This window comes from Bison bison, unplaced genomic scaffold (genome assembly GCF_000754665.1).
Source record: "Bison bison bison isolate TAMUID 2011002044 unplaced genomic scaffold, Bison_UMD1.0 scf7180017864302, whole genome shotgun sequence".
Taxonomy (NCBI): Eukaryota; Metazoa; Chordata; class Mammalia; order Artiodactyla; family Bovidae; genus Bison; species Bison bison.
In genome coordinates this window covers 1,259,220-1,280,655 of record NW_011494874.1, presented here as the reverse complement: position 1 = coordinate 1,280,655, position 21,436 = coordinate 1,259,220, and the positions used below count along the sequence as shown (strand labels likewise).

The window sequence follows — 21,436 nt, the reverse complement described above, 5'->3', positions numbered from 1 at the left end:
TAGTAGTGGGAGCCTGCATTAAAGACTTAGCCTTGGCATTGAATCACCTTGGGCAAGACACTGCATGTCTCTAGAGGATGGTCTCCTCACTTGTAAATTAGGCAGACTCTGAAGTTCTTTGTAGCTGTAACATTATGAGTCAGGTTAGGAGCCGGCATGAACTTCGGAGAAATTCTTGCAGGAAAATGTGAAGTAGAGTTATACGAGGTAATGTGAAATAGAATTACACAGACAAGACAGATGTTTCCTGAATCTGTTTGGAACAAGTTTGGATTTGGAGGCAAGGGGAGGAGGCGGAGAGTTTGATAAGGATGTTGTTGCGACCTGAACAAGCCACTGAGGGCCTGGGTCAGTGGTTTGGAATGTAGGAGAAGAGAGCCATAGCTGGGAAGCACTTAGAAAATTATGTTCAGTTTTTCTCAGGTGGTACTTTTTGCTTGTCTTACTCCAAACACTGGCTTTCATAGTAAGAGTAGTCAGTTTTTCATTTGAGAAAATGAAGACTTCTTTCCAAGGGACTTTTTCAGTGTCTTAAGCTTTGTAGGCAGCACACCTAGAATTCTGCCCTACGGTGATTTGGGTTTGAGCCCGTCTATTTAACCGGCTCATCACCACGGGTTCTCTGTGATGTGAACCAGAGTTTGTGTGCTTTATGTGATCTGATGAACGTGAACATTTTGCTGCTTTTTAATAAAATTGTTCTGTGAATTTGATGTACAGTGTAAGTGGTATTTGTTGTGATTTCCCTAACAAGTATGAAAATTTGAACAGATATTTTTGCATAGGTTACTTTTGGGGGCAAAAATAATTTTTGTTTATAATAAACTTATTATAATTTAATAATCTTATATAATAAAGTTAACTTTTCAATTTGTGCTAAATTAAAAAGAGATGTGCCTTTTCTAAGACTAGTATTAAGAAATTGAAGGCATCTGGTTTTCCAACATTGTTAAAATGTGATATTACCAGATTAGTATGTTAATGAAAAGATTGTATGACAATTTTCAGTTTCAGCTGTAATATTAAGGATAGAGGTTTTGTTAATACGGTGTGATTTGTATAAATTGGCTTAGATTTGTTTTTAAAAGAAAACAGTAAAATCGTGTATTGTGGTATTGCTAAACTCTTCTGAGATATGATGTGATTTTTGTATTTATATGTTACTGTTTGAATTAGAATAGTAATAGTCCTAACTTCAGACTGTATGCCCAATTAAGATCATTTCTTACAGGAGTGAGATGGTACCGTCTCCCCAAAGTCTATTACTAAGTTGTTTGTATATCACTGTATATCAAAAAGAGAGGAATTCCCTAATTTCCATTTAAAACTACAACAAAAAGTTATTTTAATTTCGGTTTCATGTGTTCTGTTTTAAGCATAGATATTTAACCTTTTGGGTGCAAAGTGTTTTACAGTATTCTTGGGTTCAGTTAGGTTAATGGCATTGTAGTCATAGAAAGTATGCTTATTCTACATATGTTATATTTTTTGTAGTGCTTTTTTTAAAGACCATTTATGGGACCAAGGGGGGCTTCCTACGTGGCTCAGTGGTAAAGAACCCAGCTGTCAACGCAAGAGACACAGACGAAGGTTCAATCCCTGGGTAGAGAAGATCCCCTGGAAGAGAACATGGCAACCCACTCCAATATTCTTGCCTGGAGAATCCCATGGACAGAGGAGCCTGGCGGACTACAGTCCATGGGTCTGCAAAAAGTCAGACACGACTAAAGCAAGTTAGCATGCACCCATGTGGGACCAAGGATGTCCAAAATTTTTTCAAAGGGATAAAGCACTGTAAAGAGAAATTGAGGAGGCAGGAAGCTAATAAAATCCTCACAAATCTGGATTAGTTATGGAAGAGTCAGTAATAATTATGAAGATTTTAAAAAAATTTGATCCATAGTGCTGTTTTTTAATTCCATCAATAGATTGGGTAATCATTCCTTTTTCTTTCATTAAACTGTGTCATTGGGTTTAAACTCTAAGCAACTCCTAACTTCCTAAGACATCAGATGGAAGGAAATAATTTCTTACTAAGTGTCAACAGTTTAATGATTTATTAAGTCTTCAGCTGTGGGAGCAGCCTTGGGGAGGGAGCCTCTGCGAGGACAGTAGGCGCTCTTGTTAGAAGGCAGCCCAGCCAGGTGAGTGGGCTATATTGGGCTTTTCCTAGATATGGAGTTACGTTAATAGAAACGTAATTGTAAGTGGACGTGAGTTGTTACCTTGGATGATTCAGTAACATACAGTGCTTCTTGTAGTCTGCTCTGTTTTACTTGGTGTATTGTCTCTTCATGTAAAATGTACATTAAATGGACATTTTAAAAAAGCAACTTCTTTTAAAGTGTTCGTCGTTTCCCTTGTATCGTTATATCAAACTTTTAAAGTCTCTTGGACCTTTGAGTTGTTCCCAATTTACTGCCATTTTCAGCAGCACTTGATGAGCAGCTTGGTAGATGAATTTTTATGTAACTCTGTGATTATTTTGTTTTAGGATAAATTGCTAGAGGCTTTGGTAAACATTGCCAAACTGCCCTTCTGAAAGCTAAACTAATTTATGTCAATTGTCAGTATTCTGTTAATGCTTTTTGCCAGTTTTTCTGTATTCCTCTCTAACATCTTGCTCTGCCAAACTTTTGGAAAGAATTCCATGTTCTCATTTCCCCAACCCAACTCTTTATAAGTAGATTCTAATTAATAAATGGGTACAATATTAAAGCTGTGTCCTCAGCTGGTAGTTCAGTGACTGAAATTTTCCCTGGGCCATGCAGACGTGGGGATGATGGTGTAGGTTAAACCAGCCCTGTGTATTTCTTATGGTGGTGGTGTATCACCATTAGTCAGACAGTGGCCAGAGGGGCTTTCCCTTCTTGGTGTGCCTGGTGGTGAAACAACAGTAGTTCTGCCCATTGGGACCCAGTGTACTTTTGTGACATTGCTGGTTAGAATAGTGTTAAGAGAAATAGGGAGACCCGGAACACAAAACTTTTCACTGTGTATTTAAAGGGTGCTTGAAGTGTTTTGTCCGTCCTTGTTTTGGTTTAAAGATTATATACATAATGATATTGCATTGATTAAGCAATGAGTTTGCTAGATTGACAGAATGGAAGGAAAATGTTTATCTTTTCTCTAGAGAAGACTGATTTTGAGTTCAAGACATCTGTAGGCTTCAACAATACGTGTGAACTGTGAACTTCCAGATGTTCAAGCTGGTTTTAGAAAAGGCAGAGGAACCAGAGATCAAATTGCCAACATCTGCTGAATCATCAAAAAAGCAAGAGAGTTCCAGAAAAACATCTATTTCTGCATTATTGACTATGCCAAAGTCTTTTAACTGTGTGGATGACAATAAACTGTGGAAAATTCTGAAAGAGATGGGAATACCAGACCACCTGACCTGCCTTTTGAGAAATCTGTATGCAGGTCAGGAAGCAACAGTTAGAACTGGACATGGAACAACAGACTGGTTCCAAATAGGAAAAGGAGTACGTCAAGGCTGTATATTGTCACCCTGCTTATTTAACTTACATGCAGAGTACATCATGAGAAACGCTGGACTGGAAGAGGTACAAGCTGGAATCAAGATTCCCGGGAGAAATATCAATGACCTCTGATATGCAGATGACACCACCCTTATGGCAGAAAGTGAAGAAGAACTAAAGAGCCTCTTGATGAAAGTGAAAAGAGGAGAGTGGAAAAGTTGGCTTAAAGCTCAACATTCAGAAAACGAAGACCATGGCATCCAGTCCCATCACTTCATGGCAAATAGATGGAGAAACAATGGAAACAGTGGCAGACTTTTATTTTCTTGGGCTCCAAAATCACTGCAGATGGTGACTGCAGCCATGAAATAAAAAGACACTTTCTCCTTGGAAGGAAAGTTATGACCAACCTAGACAGCATATTAAAAAAGCAGAGACATTACTTTGTCAGGAAAAGTCCGTCTAGTCAAGACTGTGGTTTTTCCAATTGATGCTTTTGAACTGTGGTGTTGGAGAAGACTGTTGAGAGTCCCTTGGACTGCAAGGAGATCAAACCAGTCAATCCTATGGGAGATCAGTCCTGAATATTCACTGGAAGGACTGATGTTGAAGCTGAAACTCTGATACTTTGGCCACCTGATGTGAAGAGCTGATTCATTGAAAAAGACCCTGATGCTGGGAAAGATTGAAGGTGGGAGGAGAAGGGGACGATGGAGGATGAGATAGTTGGATGGCGTCACTGACTCAATGGACATGAGTTTGAGTAGGCTCCAGCAGTTGGTGATGAACAGAGAGGCCTGGCGTGCTGCAGTCCATGGAGTCACAAAGAGTCGGATACAACTGAGTGAGTGAATTGAACTGAACTGAGAAGTCAGGGGGAATGAGAGAAAACATGATATTTTGTTAGGGGAAGCACACTGACGGAAATTGCCCACCCTGGCCAAGCACCACAGTAACCATTCAATGTGAGCTATTTTACAACAGCAGGTCCTGTTAAGAAACATGGAACTAACAAGCCACCACTAACAGAAAGAGTTTGGGAAAGGTCAAAAAGAGATTCCACGTGTCCAACTACCTCCCAGAATCCTTCTTGCTGACATACATCTTGGCTGAGCAATGTGTGCCACCGGGAAGGACCCTGAGACAGAATGATTGGCCAGAGACAACCTGGAAACTATTCATGTCACCATAAAACCCAAGACTGCGAGCCATGCAGCAGAGTAGTTCTCCTGGGTCCCCTTACCTGCCTGCTCTCCGCCCGGGCGCCCCTTCCCGATAAAATCTCTTCCTTTGTCAGCACGCGTGTCTCCTTGGACAGTTCATTTCCAAGTGTCAGACAAGAGTGCCCTTTCCAGCCCTGGAAGGGGTTCCCCTTCATGCAACATTTTTTAATTAGAAAGGATCCAAGTATACACGTGCATTTTCTAGTGTAGAGTTTACTTCAGTAGCATTTGATCGGAACCTAAATTCCTTGAGGAATCAGAGGGACAGAGATCAGGATTGGCTGGACTCAGATTACCGGAACTGAGGAAGGTTTGCGCCTGGTGTTGTCAGCTGAAAACATTGTACATTGTTGTATGTTTGAAATGGCCTTCTTGTCAGGCTAGAGCCTTTTCCTGTCTTTGAGGAGAGGTGTCAGGGGTGGGGGTGGGGGGAGGTGAGGCCTGCCCTCTAGAGGTGGAGGGGTTCAGCATACTACCCCCTCCTAAAACTTTCCACTAGTTGGTGGCCTAACTTGTTACTTTATGCATTCCAGTTTATTCAGCTTCTATGAAGCCCTGGTCACGGTCCAGACAGTGAAGACACAGAGGTCTCCAAGGCCTCAGTCTAAGAGGGGAGACTGAAGGGAGTAATACGTGTGTATTGGGTACTTAGCATGTACCCTTCTGAATCCTCAGAGAAGCCTAGGCTCTTGGTACACACATGGGTCCATGAAGCTGAGGTCAGCCTCACCGGGCAGCAAAGTGGCCAAGTAGGAATGCAGTCTCAGACAGGAGCTCAGATAATGGCCACTGGATGGAAAGACTCAAGGATAAGGTAAACCAATTCTTATCTCACAGGGCTGTTTTGTGTGTTTTATGACATAGATATGTACAGTACTTTAACCCTGTTACTGGCACATAGTATTAATAATAGGTAATAATTAGATTGTACTGACCCCAAAGCCACTGGTAATAATTGCCACCAGTAATAATTGAGTTTAACTTATAAAGTCATTGTTCTTTCCACAGCAGCTTGTGTCTTTATGGAGACCATTATCAAAGTCTGAGCTGTGACAGAGGCTGTCCCTGGTGATACGGGAGTGGTGAGGGGGTGGACTACTGAGCTGTTCTGGGAGAGTCAGGGCAGGCGGTGATCCTGGGGCTGTCTTACAGGACTAGTAGTAGCTAGCTGGTGGGAAAAGATAGGGAGGGACATTGCAGTGAGAAGGAAGTGTGAGAGGAAATATGTGAGAGAGCAGAAAGGCTTAGTGACCCAGGTATCACGTGGGGATGATTGTCGGCAGAGTGGGGCGTGGAGTTAGAAAGACAGGGTGGCCAGACTGTTCAAGGCATTGGAATGCCCTGGGTTTATCCTGAAGACAGTGGGGAAGCTGTGCATGGAGGTTTTTCAAAGTAAACTTTCTATTTTAGAATAGTTTCAGGTTTACAGAAGTTACCAGGACAATCCAGAGAGTTCCCACACACCCAGCACCCCTGCTGCTGTCTTAAATTAGTATGGTGCATTTCTTACAATTGATGAAACAATGTTAATACATTGTTATTACTTGAAGTCCATGTATGTCCTGTTTTTACTTCCTTAGTTTTACTTTTTCTCTTCTAAGATCCCATCCAAGATACCACCACATTACATCTAATTGCCATGTCTCCTTAGATTCCTCTTGTCTGTGATGGTATCTTTTAAAAACTTTATTGGGGTATATAGGCTTCTCCAAGCTCAGCTTCAACAGTATGTGAACCAAGAACTTCCAGATGTTCAAGCTGGATCTAGAAAAGGCAAAGGAACCAGAGATCAAATTGCCAACATCCGTTGGATCATAGAAAAAAACAAGAGAATTCCAGAAAAGCATCTGCTTCTGCTTCATTGACTATGCTAAAGCCTTTGACTGTGTGGATCACAACAAACTGGAAAATTCTTAAAAAGATGGGAATACCAGACCACCTTACCTGCCTCCTGAGAAACCTGTATGCAGGTCAAGAAGCAAGTTAGAACATATGGAACAACAGACTGGGAAAGTAGTACATCAAGGCTGTATATTGTCACCCTGCTTATTTAACTTACAGTCTGAGTGAAGTGAAAGTCTCTCAGTCATGTCCAACTCTTTGTGACCCCATGGATGATACCGTCCATGGAATTCTCACTCATAGTGGGAAGCCCACTATATTGTGTAACAGGAACTAATATAGAGCTGCAGGTCAATTAAAAAAATTTTTTTTTAATCACAGAAAAAGACACCAGATTTGGGATTACAAGGTTTGGGGGAGAGGAGAGATGGGATGAAGGTAGTCAGACGGTTCAGTTTGATTCAGTTCAGTCGCTGTCCAGCTCTTTGCAATCCCATGAATCACAGCACGCCAGGCCTCCCTGTCCATCACCAACTCCCGGAGTTCACACAAACTCATGTCCATCAAGTCGGTGATGCCATCCAGCCATCTCATCCTCTGTCGTCCCCTTCTCCTCCTGCCCCCAATCCCTCCCAGCATTAGGGTCTTTTCAAATGAATCAGCTCTTCGAATCAGGTGGCCAAAGTACTGGAGTTTCAGCTTTAGCGTCAGTCCTTCCAAAAAATCCCAGGGCTGATCTCCTTCAGAATGGACTGGTTGGATCTCCTTGCAGTCCAAGGGACTCTCAAGAGTCTTCTCCAATACCACAGTTCAAAAGCATCAATTTTTCGGCGCTCAGCTTTCTTTATGGTCCCACTCTCACATCTGTACATGACTACCGGAGAAAACCATAGCTTTGACTAGAACGACCTTTGTTGGCAAAGTAATGTCTCTGCTTTTCAATATGCTGTCTAGGTTGGTCATAGCTTTTCTTTCAAGGAGCAAGCGTCTTTTAATTTCATGGCTGCAGTCACCATCTGCAGTGATTATGAAGCCCAAGAAAATAAAGTCTGTCACTGTTCCCACTGTTTCTCCATCTATTTGCCATGAAGTGATGGGACCAGATGACATGATCTTCATTTATTGAAAGTTGAGCTTTAAGCCAGCTTTATCACTCTCCTCTTTTACTTTTATCAAGAGGCTCTTTACTTCCTTTTTGCTTTCTGCCATAAGGGTGTTGTCATCTGCATATCTGAGGTTATTGGTACTTCTCCCAGCAATCTTGATTCCAGCTTGTGCTTCATCCAGCCCAGCATTTCGCATGATGTACTCTACCTATATCAGGCTTCCCTGACAGCTCAGTTTGTAAAGAATCTGCCTGCAATGCAAGACACCTGGGTTTGATCCCTGGGTTGGAAAGATCCCCTAGAGAAGGGAAAGGCTACCTACTCCAGTATTCTGGCCTAGAGAATACAGTCCATGGAATTGCAAAGAGTCAGACATGACTGACTGACTTTCACTTCATACAACATAGTGATTCAGTATTCTTACACAGTTCAAAATGGTCACCACAATAAGTCTAGTAATTACAATATGTCACTATAGAAAGATACCACATAATTACTGATTGTATTTCCCGCACTGTACATTTCATACCTGTGACACATTTTGCAACTGGGAGTTTGTACCTCTTATTCTGTATCATCTACTTCTTTCCTCCTCACCCCACCTCTTGCCACCACCTGTTTGTTCTCTGAATCTATAACTCTATTCTGTTTGTTCATTTCTTTTTTTAGATTCCATATATAAATGAAATCATACAATATTTGTCCTTCCATCCCTGACTTACTTCATTTAGCATAATGCCCTCTATGTCCATTCTTGTTTTTGCAGCCAACAAGGTTTCTTTTTTTATGGCTGAATATATTCCATTGCGTATATATGCCACATCTTTATGTGTTCATGTATTGATGGGCACTTCGGTTACTTCCGTATGTTGATTATTGGCTGTTATGAACATGTTGTTGTTCAGTCACTAAGTTGTGTCCAACTCCGTGACCCCATGCAGCACTCTAGGCTACCCTGTCCTTCACTGTCTCCCAGAGCCTGCTCACACTCCTGTCCATTGAGTCAGTGATGTCATCCAACCATCTTCATCCTCTGCCTCCTTGTCCCCCTGCCTTCAATCTTTCTGAGCATCAGAGTCTTTTCCAGTGAGTCAGCTCTTTGCATCAGGTGGCCAAAGTAGTGGAGCCTCAGCATCAGTCCTTCCATGAATATTCAGGGTTGATTTCCTTTAGGATTAAATGGTTTGATCTCCTTGCTGTCCAAGAGATTCTCAACAGTATTCTCCAGCACCACAGTTCAAAAATTGTCAATTCTTCAGTGCTCAACAGTCTTTATGGCCCAACTCTCACATCTGAACATGACTATTGGAAAAACCATAGCTTTGTCTATATACACCTTTGTCAGCAAAGTGATATCTCTGCTTTTTAATACACTGTCTAGGTTTGTCATAGCTTTCCTTCCAAGGAGCAAGTGTCTTTTAATCTCACGGCTGCAGTCCCCATCCACAGTGATTTTGGAGCCCAAGAAAATAATAAAATCTGTCACTGTTACCACTTTTTCCCTTTGTATTTGCCATGAAGTGATGGGACTGGATGCCATGATCTTAGTTTTTTGAATGTTGAGTTTTAAGCCAGCTTTTCCACTCTTTTTTACCCTTACCACGAGGCTCTTTAGTTCCTCTTCACTTTCTGCCATTAGGGTGGTATCGTCTGCTTATCTGAGGTGGTGATATTTCTCACAGCAATCTTGATTCCAGCTTGTGAGTCATCCAGATGGTTGTTTCACTTAATGTACTCTGCATATAAGTTAAATAAGCAGAGTGACAATATACAGCCTTGATCAAGTACTCCTTTTCCAGTTTGGAACCAGTCTGTTATCCCATGTCCAGTTCTGACTGATGCTTCTTGACCTGCACACAGGTTTCTGAGGAGGCAGATAAGGTGGTCTGATATTCCCATCTCTTTTAAGAATTTTCCACAGTTTGTTGTGATCCACACAGTCAAAGGCTTTAGCATAGTCAATGAAGCAGAAGTAGATGTTTTTCTGAAATTCTCTTGCTTTCTCTATGATCCAGTGAATGTTGACAATTTGATCTTTGGGTCTTATGCCTTTTCTAAATCCAGCTTATACATCTGGAAGTTCTCAGTTCATGTACTGTTGAAGCGTAGCTTGAAGGATTTTGAGCGTGACCTTTCTATCATGTGAAATGAGCACAATTGTGTGGTAGTTTGAACATTCTTTTGGCTTTGCCCTTCTTTGGGATTGGAGTGAAAAAAGACCTTTTCAAGTCCTCTGGCCACTGCTGAGTTTTCCAAATTTGCTGACATATTGAGTGCAGTGAACGTAGAGGTGCTTATATCTTTTCTGATTAGTGTTATTTTGTTTGCTTTAGATAAATACCTGGAAGTGGAATTGCTGGATCATATGTTAGTTCTATTTTTAATTTTTTGAGGAATTTTGTTCCATATTGTTCCATAGCAGCTGCACCAATTTACATTCCCAACAACAGTGTGTGAATATTTCCTTTTCTCCACATTCTCACCAAGAATTATTATTTGTTGTCTTTTTGATAATAGCCTTGCTGGTGGATTCTTTACCACCTGAGCTATCAGGAAGATCCTCTGGAGAAGGGATAGGCCACCCACTCCAGTATTCTTGGCTTCCCTTGTGGCTCAGCTGGTAAAGAAGCCACCTGCAATGTGGGAGATGTGGGTTCAATTGCTGGATTGGGAAGATCCCCTGGAGAAGGGAAAGGCACATACATACACAAACACAAAACAGTAGGGCTTCCCTGATAGCTCAGTGGGTAAAGAATCCACCTGCGATGCAGGAGACCCCACTTTGATCCTGGGTCGGGAAGATCCACTGGAGAAGGGATAGGCCACCCACTCCAGTATTCTTGACTTCCCTTGTGGCTCAGTTGGCAAAGAATCTGCCTGCAATGCGGGAGACCTAGGTTCGATCCCTGGGTTGGGAAGATCCCCTGGAGAAGAGAGAGGCTACCCACTAAGTATCCTGGCCTAGAGAATTCCATGGACTGTAGTATAGTCCATGGGGTTGCAAAGAGTTGGGACATGACTGAGCAATTTTCAGTTTGATAATAGCAATTCTAGTAGATGTGAAGTGGTAATCTCACTGTGGTGATTTACATTGCCCTTATGGCTAGTGAAGTTGAGCATCTTTTCATGTGCCTGTTAGCCGTCTGTATGTTTTTCTTGGAAAAGTGTCTCTTCAGGTCCTCTGCCCAGTTTTGATTGGGTTGTTTGCTTTTTGGATTTGAGACCTATTCATTTTTGCTTTTGTTTGACTTGTCTGGGGAGACATATAAAAATAATTACCAAGATCAATTGATGTCACAGAGCTTACTGCCTATGTTTTCTTCTAGAATTTTTATGGTTTGAGGTCTTCCATTTAAGTCTTTAAGCCATTTTGAATTTATTTTTGTGCATGATTTGAGAGAGTTGTCCAATCTGATCCTTTTGCATATAGCTGTCCAATTTTTCCAACACTGTTTTTGAAGAGGCTGTCTTTTCCCTGTTGTTTCTTCTCGCCTCCTTTGTTGTAGTTGTTGTTCATTTGCTGAGTCTTGTCCGACTCTTTGCAACTGCATGGTCTGCAGCACGCCAGGCTTCCCTGTCCTCGACTTGTTTCCTGGAGGTTGCTCAGATTTATGTTCATTGAGTCAGTGATGCTATTTAATCATCTCATCCTCTGCTGCCTTCAATCTTTTCCAGCATCAGGGCCTTTTCCAGTGAGTCAGCCCTTTGCATTGGGTGGCCAAAGTATTGGAGCTTCAGCATCAGTCCTTCCAAATGAATATTCAGGGTTTATTTCCTTTAGGATTGACTAGAGTGATCTCTTTGTGGTCCACAGGACTCTCAGAAGTCTTCTCCAGCACCACAGTTTGAAGGCATTAATTCTTTGATGCTCAGCCTTTTTTATAGTCCAGCTCTCGCATACATATGTGACTGGAAAAGCCATAGCTTTGACTGAACACACCTTTGTCAGCACACGATGTCTCTGCTTTTTAATACACTGTCTAGAGTTGACATTACTTTCTTTCCAAGGAGCAGACATCTTTTAACTTCATGGCTGCAGTCACCGTCTGCAGTGATTTTGAGCCCAAGAAAGTAAAGTCTGTCCATGCTTTCTTTCTTCCCCCTTCTGTTTGCCATGAAATATATTATCTGTGTTGTAGATTAATTGTCAAAAAAAAAGTGAAAGTTCATTTCTAGGCTCTCTATTTGATTCCGTTGATCTTTGTGTGTGTTTTTGTGCCAGGATCATGCTGTTTTGGTGACTGTAGCTTTGTATTATAGTCTGAAGTGTATAATAAGTCTTTAGTCTCTAAGTCTAAAGGAGCATGCACCTTCAGTTCTGTTCTTCTTTCTGAAGATTGTTTTGGCTATTCAGGGTCCTTTGTTTTGATAGAAATTTTGGAATTTTTTTATACCATTGGTATTTTGATAGAGTTGCATTGAGTCTGAACATTGGCTTGAGTAGTATGATCATTTTAACAGTATTAATTTCTTCCAGTCCATGAGCATGGTGTACCTTTCCTTCTGTTTATATCGTTTAGTTTTTTCATCATTGTCTTATAGTTTTCCATATACAGATCTTTTACCTCCTTATTAGATTTGTTAGATATTTTTTTCTTTTTGATGTGATGGTAACTGGGGTTTTCTTAATTTTTCTTACTTATAGTTGGTTGATTGTGTATAAAAATGCAACAGATTCAGTATATTAATTTTGTATCCTGCAACTTTTCCAACTTTATTGAAGAGTTCTTTTAGTTTTTTGGTGGCATCCTCAGGGTTTTTTATGTATAATATCATGTCATCTGCAAAAAGTGATAGTTTTACTTCTTTTCAGTGTGGATTCCTTTTATTTCTTTTTGTCTTATTGCTGTGGCTAGGACTTCTGAAACTATCTTGAATAAATGTGGCAAGAGTGGGCCTCTTGTCTTGTTACTCTTCTTAGAGAAAATGATTTCAGCTTTTCACTGTTGAGTGTGATGTTAGCTGTGACCTTTATTATGGTGAGGTATGGTTCCTCTGTACCCACTTTGTTGAGAGTTTTTGTCATAAATATATGTTGAATTTTGTCCATAGCTTTGTCTGCATCTTTTGAGATGATGATTTGATTTTTTTATTCACTTTGTTAATGTAGTGTACTGCATTGATTGATTTGCAGATAGTGAACCATCCTTGCACACCTGGGATAAATCCCACTTGCTCATAGTTTATGATCCTTTTGGTTTATTGTTGAGCTTGGTTTGCTAATAGTTGTTGAGGATTTTGTGACAGTGTTCATCAGTGATATTGGCCTGTAATTTTATTTTGTGTGTGATATCTTTGTTTGGTTTTGGCCTCAGAATGATTCTGGCCTCATTGAGTTGTGTTCCTTTTGCAATTTTTTGAAATAGATTGAGAAGAATAGGTGTTGACTCCTTTCTAAATGTTTCATAGAATTCACCTGTGAAGCCATCTGGTCCTCAGCTTTGTTGAGAGTTTTTAAAATTACTGGTTCAGTTTCATTACTGGTAATTGGTATGTTCATATTTTGTATTTCTTCCTGGTTCTGTCTTGGGGGATTGTACATCTCTAAGAGTTTGTCTGTGTCTCCTCTAAGTTGTCCATCTTATTGGCATATAATTGTTTGTGGTGGTCTCTTGTGATTCTTTGTATTTCTGTGGTGTCAGTTGTAACCTTTTCCTTTCTGATTTTATTGATTTGAGCTCTCTTTTTTCCTTGATGAGTCTATCTAAAGGTCTATCAATTTTGTTTATCTTTTCAGAGTCAGCAGTGAGTTTAGTTGATGTTTTCTATTTTTTTTTTTAATTTTATTTACTTATTGATCTTTGTTCTTTTATACAGTTGATAAGGTTCTCAAGGCATGTATATTGGGTGGTTTGCTATTCCCTCCTCCAGTGGATCAGATTTTGTCAGAACTCCCCACTATGACCCATTAGTCTTGGGTGGCCCTACGCAGCATGGCTCACAGCTTCATCGAATTATGCAAGCCCCTTCACAACGACAAGGCAGTGATCCATGAAGGGGATATTACACCGAAAGATGAGTCCCCCAGGTCTGAAGGTGTCCAGTATGCTACTGGGGAAGAGTGAAGAAGAACTACTAGTAGCCCCAGAAAGAATGAGGTGGCTGGACCAAAGTGGAAACAGTGCTCAGTTGTGGATATGTCTGGTGATGAAAGTAAAATCTAATGCTGCTAAGAACAGTATTGCATAGGAACCTGGAGTGTTAGGTCCATGAATCTAGGTAAACCGGACATGGTCAAGCAGGTGATGGTAAGCAAAAATATCAACATCTTAGGAATCAGTGAACAAAAATGGGTGGGAATGGACAAATTTAATTCAGATGACCATTAAATCTACTACTGTGGGCAGGAATCCTATAGAAGAAATGGATTAGTCCTTATAATCAACAGAAGAGTCCGAAAGGGAATACTTGGGTGCAACCTCAAAAACAACAGAATGATCTTGGTTCATTTCCAAGGCAAGCCATTCACTATTACAGTGATCCAAGTCTATATCCCAACCACTAATGCCAAAGAAGCTGAAGTTGATCAGTTTTATGAAGACCTCCTAGAACTTACACCAAAAAAAGATGTTCTCTTCATCATTGGGGATTGGAATGCAAAAGTAGGAAGTCAAGAGATACCTGGAGTACAGTTTGGCCTTGGAGTACAAAATGAAGCAGGGCAAAGGCTCACTGAATTCTTCCAGGAGAATGTACTGGTCATAGCAAATACCCTTTTACAACAACACAAGAGATGACTTTACACATGGACATCACCAAATGGTCAATACAAAAATCAAATTGATTACATTCTTTGTAGCTGAAGATGGAGAAGCTCTATATGGTCAGCAAAAACTAGACCTGGAGCTAACTGTGGCTCAGATTATCAGCTTTTCATAGCAAAATTCAGGCTTAAACTAAAGAAAACAGGGAAAACCACTAGACCAGCCAGGAACGACCTAAATGCCCTATGAATATGCAGTGGAGGTAACGGATAGATTCAAGGGATTAGAACTTGTAAATAGTGTTCCTGAAGAACTATGGACAGAGGTCTGTGATATTGTATAGGAGGCAGTGAACAAAACCATCCCAAAGAAAAAAAAGCAAAAAGGCAAAGTGGTTATCTGAGGAGGCATTACAAATAGCTAAAGAAGAGAAGCGAAAAGCAAGGGAGAAAGGGAAAGGTATATACAACTAAGTGCAGATTCCAGAGAACAGCCTGGAGGGAGAAGAAGGTCTTCAATGAACGGTGTCTAAAACTAGAAGAAAACAACAGGATGGGAAAGACTAGAGATCTTTTCAGGAAAACTGAAGATATCAAGGGAGCATTTGCCCTAAGATGGGCACAGTAAAGGACAGAAATGATAGAGACCTAGTAGATGCTGAAGAGATCAAGAAGAGGTGGAAACAGTACACACAAGAGCTGTTCAAAAAAGATCTTAATGAACTGGATTAATATGGTACAGTCACCTAGAGCCAGACGTTCTGGCGAGTGAGGTCAAGTGGGCCTTGGGAAGCACTGCTGTTCCTAAAGCTAGTGGATGCTTTTAGGATGGTAGTGGAATTTTAGTAGAACTCTTCAAAACGCTAAAGGATGATGCCATCAGGGTGTTGCATTCAGTATGTCAGCAAATCTGGAAGATGCAGCAGTGGCTACAGGACTGGAAAAGATCAATCCTCATCCCTGTTCCCAAGAAGGGTAGTACTAAAGAATGTGCTAATCCTCGGACAATTGCACTTATCTCCCATGCTAGTAAGGTCATGCTTAAAATCCTGCATGCTGCACTTCAGCATTATGTGAACCAAAGAACTTCCAGATGTCCAAACTGGGTTTAGAAAAGGAAGAGAAACCAGAGATCAAATTGCAAACATTCCCTGGATCATAGAAAAGGCAGTGGAATTCCAGAAAAACATCTACCTCTGTTTCATCGACTGCCCCAAAACATTTGACTGTGTGGATCATAATAAACTGTGGAAAGCTCTTCAAGAGATAGGAATACCAGACCATCTTACCTGTCTCCTGAGAAACCTGTATGCGGCTCAAGAAACAACAGTTAGAGCCCTGTATGGAACAACTGATTGGTTCAGGGTTGAGAAAGGAGTGTGACAGGGCTGTCTGCTGTCCCCCTGTTTGTTAAATCTATACGATGCCATCATGAGAAATGCTGGGCTGGATGAGTTACAAGCTGGAATCAAGATAGGTGGGAGAAACATCAACAACTACAGATACGTGGATGATACCACTCTAATGGCAGAAAGCGAAGAGGAAGTAAAGAGCCTTTTGATGAGGGTAAAGGAGAGTGAAAGGGTTGGCTTGAATTTTAAAAAAACTAAGATCATGTCATCCAGCCCCTTTACTTCATGGCAAGTAGAGGGGGACAAGGTGGAAATAGTGACAGATTTCCTCTTGGTCTCCAAAATCACTGTGGATGGTGACTGCAGCCATGAAATCAGAAGATGTTTGCATCTTGGCGGGAAAGCTTTCAACAGTACTCTTGCCTGGAAAATCCCATGGATGGAGGAGCCTGGTAGGCTGTAGTCCATGGGGTCACTAAGGGTGGGACATGACTGAGCAACTTCACTTTCACTTTTCACTTTCATGCATTGGAGAAGGAAATGGCAACCCACTCCAGTGTTCTTGCCTGGAGAATCCCAGGGACGGGGGAGCCTGGTGGGCTGCCGTCTATGGGGTTGCACAGAGTTGGACACGACTGAAACGACTTAGGAGCAGCAGCAGCAGCAGGCTCTAGGGCAACCTGGCTTCAGTAGTTGTGGCTTGGGAGCTCAGTAGTTGTAGGGGTGTGGGTTTTGTTGCTCTGTGGTATGTGCGATCTTCCCCAACCAGGGATCAAATCCGTGAGCCCTGCATTGTCAGCTGGATTGTTAACCACTGGACCACCAGGAAAGTCCTGTATCTATTTTTTCCAGATTATTTTTCTTTATAGTTTTTTACCAGGGTGAATATAATTCCCCAGAGGAAAGTGAAAGTGTTAGTCGCTCAGTCACGTCTGACTCTCTGTGACCCCATGGACTGAACCCCCCAGGCTCCTCTGTCTATGGAATCCTCCAGGCAAGAATACTGGAGTGGGTAGCCATTCTCTGCTCCAGGGGATCTTCCCGATCCAGGGATTGACCCAGGTCTCCTGCACAGCAGGCAGATTCTTTACCATCTGAGCCACCAGGGAAGCCCCATAATTCCCTGTGCTATAAAGCAGAGACATTACTTTGCCAACAAAGGTCCGTCTAGTCAAGGCTATGGTTTTTCCTGTGGTCATGTATGGATGTGAGAGTTGGACTGTGAAGAAGGCTGAACGCCAAAGAATTGATGCTTTTGAAGTGTGGTGTTGGAGAAGACTCTTGAGAGTCCCTTGGACTGCAAGGAGATCCAACCAGTCCATTCTGAAGGAGATCAGCCCTGGGGTTTCTTTGGAGGGAATGATGCTAAAGCTGAAACTCCAGTACTTTGGCCACCTCATGCGAAGAGTTGACTCATTGGAAAAGAGTCTGATGCTGGGAGGGATTTGGGGCAGGAGGAGAAGGGGACGACAGAGGATGAGATGGCTGGATGGCATCACTGACTTGATGGACCTGAGTCTGAGTGAACTCTGGGAGTTGGTGACGGACAGGGAGGCCTGGCGTGCTGCGATTCATGGGGTTGCAAAGAGTCGGACAAGACTGAGCAACTGATCTGATCTGATAACAGTAAATCATTGTTGCTTACCTGTTTTATGTATAGTAGATTTTAGATGTATCTGTTAGCCCCATGTTTCTAATTTATCCTCTCCCCGTTTCCCTTTTAGTATGTTTGTCTTCTATGTTTGTGAATCTATTTCTGTTTTGTATATAGATTGATTTTTATTATTTTTTAGATTTCATATTTAAGTAATACCATAAAATGTTTTTTTTCTTGAATTACTTCACTAAGTATAACATTCTCTAGGTCCATCCATGTTGCCAGAAATGGCAATATTTGATTCTTTTTTTATGGGTGAGTGTTTATATGTATTTACATGTATACATTTATATGTGTTTATATGTATACACATATGAAATGGATGAAGCACAAGCTGGAATCAAGATTGCCGGGAGAAATACCAGTAACCTCAGATATGCAGATGACACCACCCTTATGGCAGAAAGTGAAGAAGTAAAGAGCCTCTTGATGAAAGTGAAAGAGGAGAGTGAAAAAGTTGGCTTAAAACTCAACATTCAGGAAACTAAGATCATGGCATCCGGTCCCATCACTTCATGGCAAATAGATGGAGAAACGGTGGAAACAGTGAGAGACTTTATTTTCTTGGGCTTCAAAATCACTGCAGATGGTGACTGCAGCCATGAAATTAAAAGACACTTGACTCCTTGGAAGAAAAGCTATGGCCAACCTAGACAGCGTATTAAAAAGCAGAGACATTACTTTGCTGACAAAGGTCTGTCTAGTCAAAGCTATGGTTTTTCCAGTAGTCGTGTATGGATGTGAGAGTTGGAACATAAACCTGAGTGCCAAAGAGTTGATGCTTTTGAATTGTGGTGTTGGAGAGGACTCTTGAGTCCCTTGGACTGCAAGGAGATCAAAACAGTCAATCCTAAGGAAAATCAGTCCTGAATGTTCATTGAAAGGACTGATGCTGAAGCTGAAGCTTCAATACTTTGGCCACCTGATGCGAAGAACTGACTCATTTGAAAAGACCCTGATGCTGGGAAAGATTGAAGGCGGGAGGAGAAGGGGATGACAGAGAATGAGATGGCTTGATGGCATCACCAACTCAATGGACATGAGTTTGCGCAAGTTCCGGGAGTTGGTGATGGAGAGGGAAGCCTGGTGTGCTGCAGTCCATGGGGTTGCAAAGAGTCAGACTCGACTGAGTGACTGAACTGAACTGATACGTGTACACACTGCATCTTAAGGCAGTCATCTGTCCATGGCACTTGGGTTGTTCTCATGTCTTGGCTATTTAAATAGTGCTGCTGTGAACATTGGGGTGCATGTATCTTTTTGAATTTGAATTTTCATCTTTTCTGGATTTATGTCCAGGAGTGGCATTGCTGGATCATCTGGTAGCTCTTTTTTTGTTTTGGTTGTACCACATAGCATGCGGGATCCTCGTTCCCTGACCCTTGCGTCCCGCGTTGGAAGCATAGGGTTTTAACCAGTGGAACACCGGGGAAGTCCTATTTTTTGCTTTTTAAGGAGCCTCCATACTGTTTTTCAGAGCAGCTGCAGGAAGTGTAGGAAGGTTCTCTTCTTCACACCCTCATCAGTGTTTATCATTTGTAGACTTTTTGATGATGGCCATTATTAGTGGTTTGAGTTGATACCTTGTTGTACTTTTGATTTGTATTTTTCTAATAATTAGCAGTGTTGGGCATCTTTTCATGTGCCTCTTGACCTTCTGTATGTCTGCTTTGCAAAAATGTCTGTTTAGATCTTCTGACCATTTTTTGAGTGGGTTCTTTGTTTATTTGATGTTGAATTGTATGAACTGTTGGTGTGTTTTGGATATTAACACTTCGTTGATCGTATCATTTACAAATATTTTCTTCCTTTCCATAGGTTGTCTTTTTGTTTCACTGATGGTGTTCTTTGCTGTGTAGAAGCTTTTAGGTTTAATTAAGTTTCATTTGTTTATTTTTGCTTTTATTTCTTTGGCCTTAGGAGACTGATATAAGAGAATATTGGCATGAATCTATGTCAGAGAATGTTTTGCCTGTGTTCGCTTCTAGGAGTTTTATGGTGTCATGTCTTAATATTTAGGTCTTTCAATCATTTTGAGTTTATTTTTTGTAGTACAGTATTATTATAGTCACCATGCTGTTCATTACATCCCCATAGTTTATTCATTCTAGCACTGAAAGTTTGTACCTTTTAATCTTCCCTTCATGGTATCACCCCGTTCCACCCTCCACCCCTGGTAAGCACCACTGTTTACTGTGTCTGAGCTTTTTTCAGATTCCACATTAATGAGATCATGTGGTGTTTGTCTCTGCCTTGCTTTCCTTAAGTACTGCCCTCAGGATCCACCCAGATTGTCCCAGACGGCAACGTTTCATTTTCATAGTTGAATAGCATTCCTGTGTGTCCATGTTCATTCTTTTATCCATGGATACACACTGAGGTGGTTTCCAGCACTGGCTGCTGCATGTAGTGCTGCTGTGAACACTGAGGTGCATGCATCTTTCTGATCTAGTACTTTGCTTTTCTTCAGACGGATGGGATTGCTGGATCATGTGAGAGCTTTATGTTTATTTTTTGAGGAACCTCCGTACTATTTCCCATAGTGGCTGCACCGGTTTACATTGCCACTGACAATGTGCCTTTTCTCTACCTTCTTACCAACACTCGTCATTTCTTGTCTTTTTCATAATAGCCATTCTAACAGGTGTCAGGTAACACCTCATAGCATGTCCCTGATGATTAACAATGTTGAGCTTTTTTTTTTTAATATACGTGTTGGCCACCTATATACCTTCTTTGGAAAGCTGTTTAATTGAATCTAGGCTTATTTTTAAATTGATTTTTTTTTTTTTTTGCTGTGAAGTTGTATGAGTTCTTTTTTATTTTGTGTATTAGTCGCTTATCAGATATATGGTTTGCAAGTATTTTCTCCCAAAATTTGCAAGTATTTTCTCTTTTGATTCAGTGGTTTTCAATAGGTTGCCTTTTCATTTTGCTGATAAATTCCTTTGCTTTGCAGAAGTGTTTTATTTTGATGTAGTCCCACTTATTTATTTTTACTTTTGTGCTTTTGGTTTTGGGCTAACATTGTTATACATGTCTTTGTGTTTGCTCGTTTGTTGCTTACTCATTTCTGTGATTCCCACTTCTGTTTCTTTAAAAATTCCATATATGTTTATAATTCTGTGTTTGTTAATTGCAATATCTGAAGTCCAGTATGTGCAAACTGTTGCATGCAGTGTTTTGTTGAGTATTTGTCATCTTTGAATGTATTTATATTGTGGCAGTCTGAGAGACTAATCCTCAAGGAAAGCTAGCTTAAAATTGTTTTCCTCCTGCTGGTCAAGGAGCGTAAACAAGAAATAGGTTATAGATTTTTCAGGTTGCTTGTTTGTTGCCCACGTTTTTAGGCGCTAGTTCTGCGGTCATGCGCCTCCCTGTAGTTACACTAGGAGACCAGGGGTGAGATGGCGTTGCCTGAAACTGAGTGAGGTTCTGCTTTCCTTTATTCTGTTGTAGTGGGTTTCCCCCTGAAAGCTCTAAATTCTTTAATTCTGGAAACATACTTAGTTTTCTTTTTGTAAGTAATCTGTGCAGGTTTTCAGGTTTTTAGGAAATGAGCAACATAAGAAATACAAAATTGCAATCATGAAATAATTCTCTGTAAGTTTTAAATGAATTCTCTTTTCTTTTGTAAAAGAGAATTTAATTGTGTATTACTTGAATGCATTATTATGAAGAGAATCCAAACAATAAGAAAGTATGTGGAGCAAAAAGCACAAATTTCATTTTTTCCTCTCAATCCAGTGCCCCCACTTCTTTTCTAGGATTTATCCACTGTTTAAATTTACCAGGTGGTTTTTCTTATCTCTGGTTTGGTATTTTTGCATTTTAATTGATTTACTCATTTAAAAAATACTTAGGCTAGAAACAAGTATTCTCACTTTTAAAATAATGGTTTTATTAAGATATTCACAAAATGTACAATTTCGTTGTTTAAAATGTGTAACTCGCTGGTTTTCAGTATGTTCACATGATTGTGCAGCCGTCACTACTCAGTTTTGGACCATTTCTTGCTGCCCCATGAAGAGATGCTCCGCCCAGTAACAGTCGCTCCTCCTTCGCCCAGAC

At 40.9% G+C, this 21,436-nt stretch overlaps 1 protein-coding gene across 2 annotated transcripts in view; it reads left to right on the top strand.

The window, feature by feature from the left end:
- RCOR1 (REST corepressor 1) overlaps nucleotides 1–21,436 on the top strand; it is a 109,607-nt gene that overhangs the window by 44,074 nt on the left and 44,097 nt on the right. Inside the window, exon 1 of one of the 2 annotated variants that reach the window (XM_010851329.1) lies at nucleotides 1,671–1,933. The exons of the other annotated variant lie outside the window; for it this stretch is intronic. The gene's annotated coding sequence lies outside the window, so the exon portion shown is untranslated. Of the gene's footprint in view, nucleotides 1–1,670; nucleotides 1,934–21,436 lie in introns of those variants that run through there. 2 annotated transcript variants of the gene reach the window in all.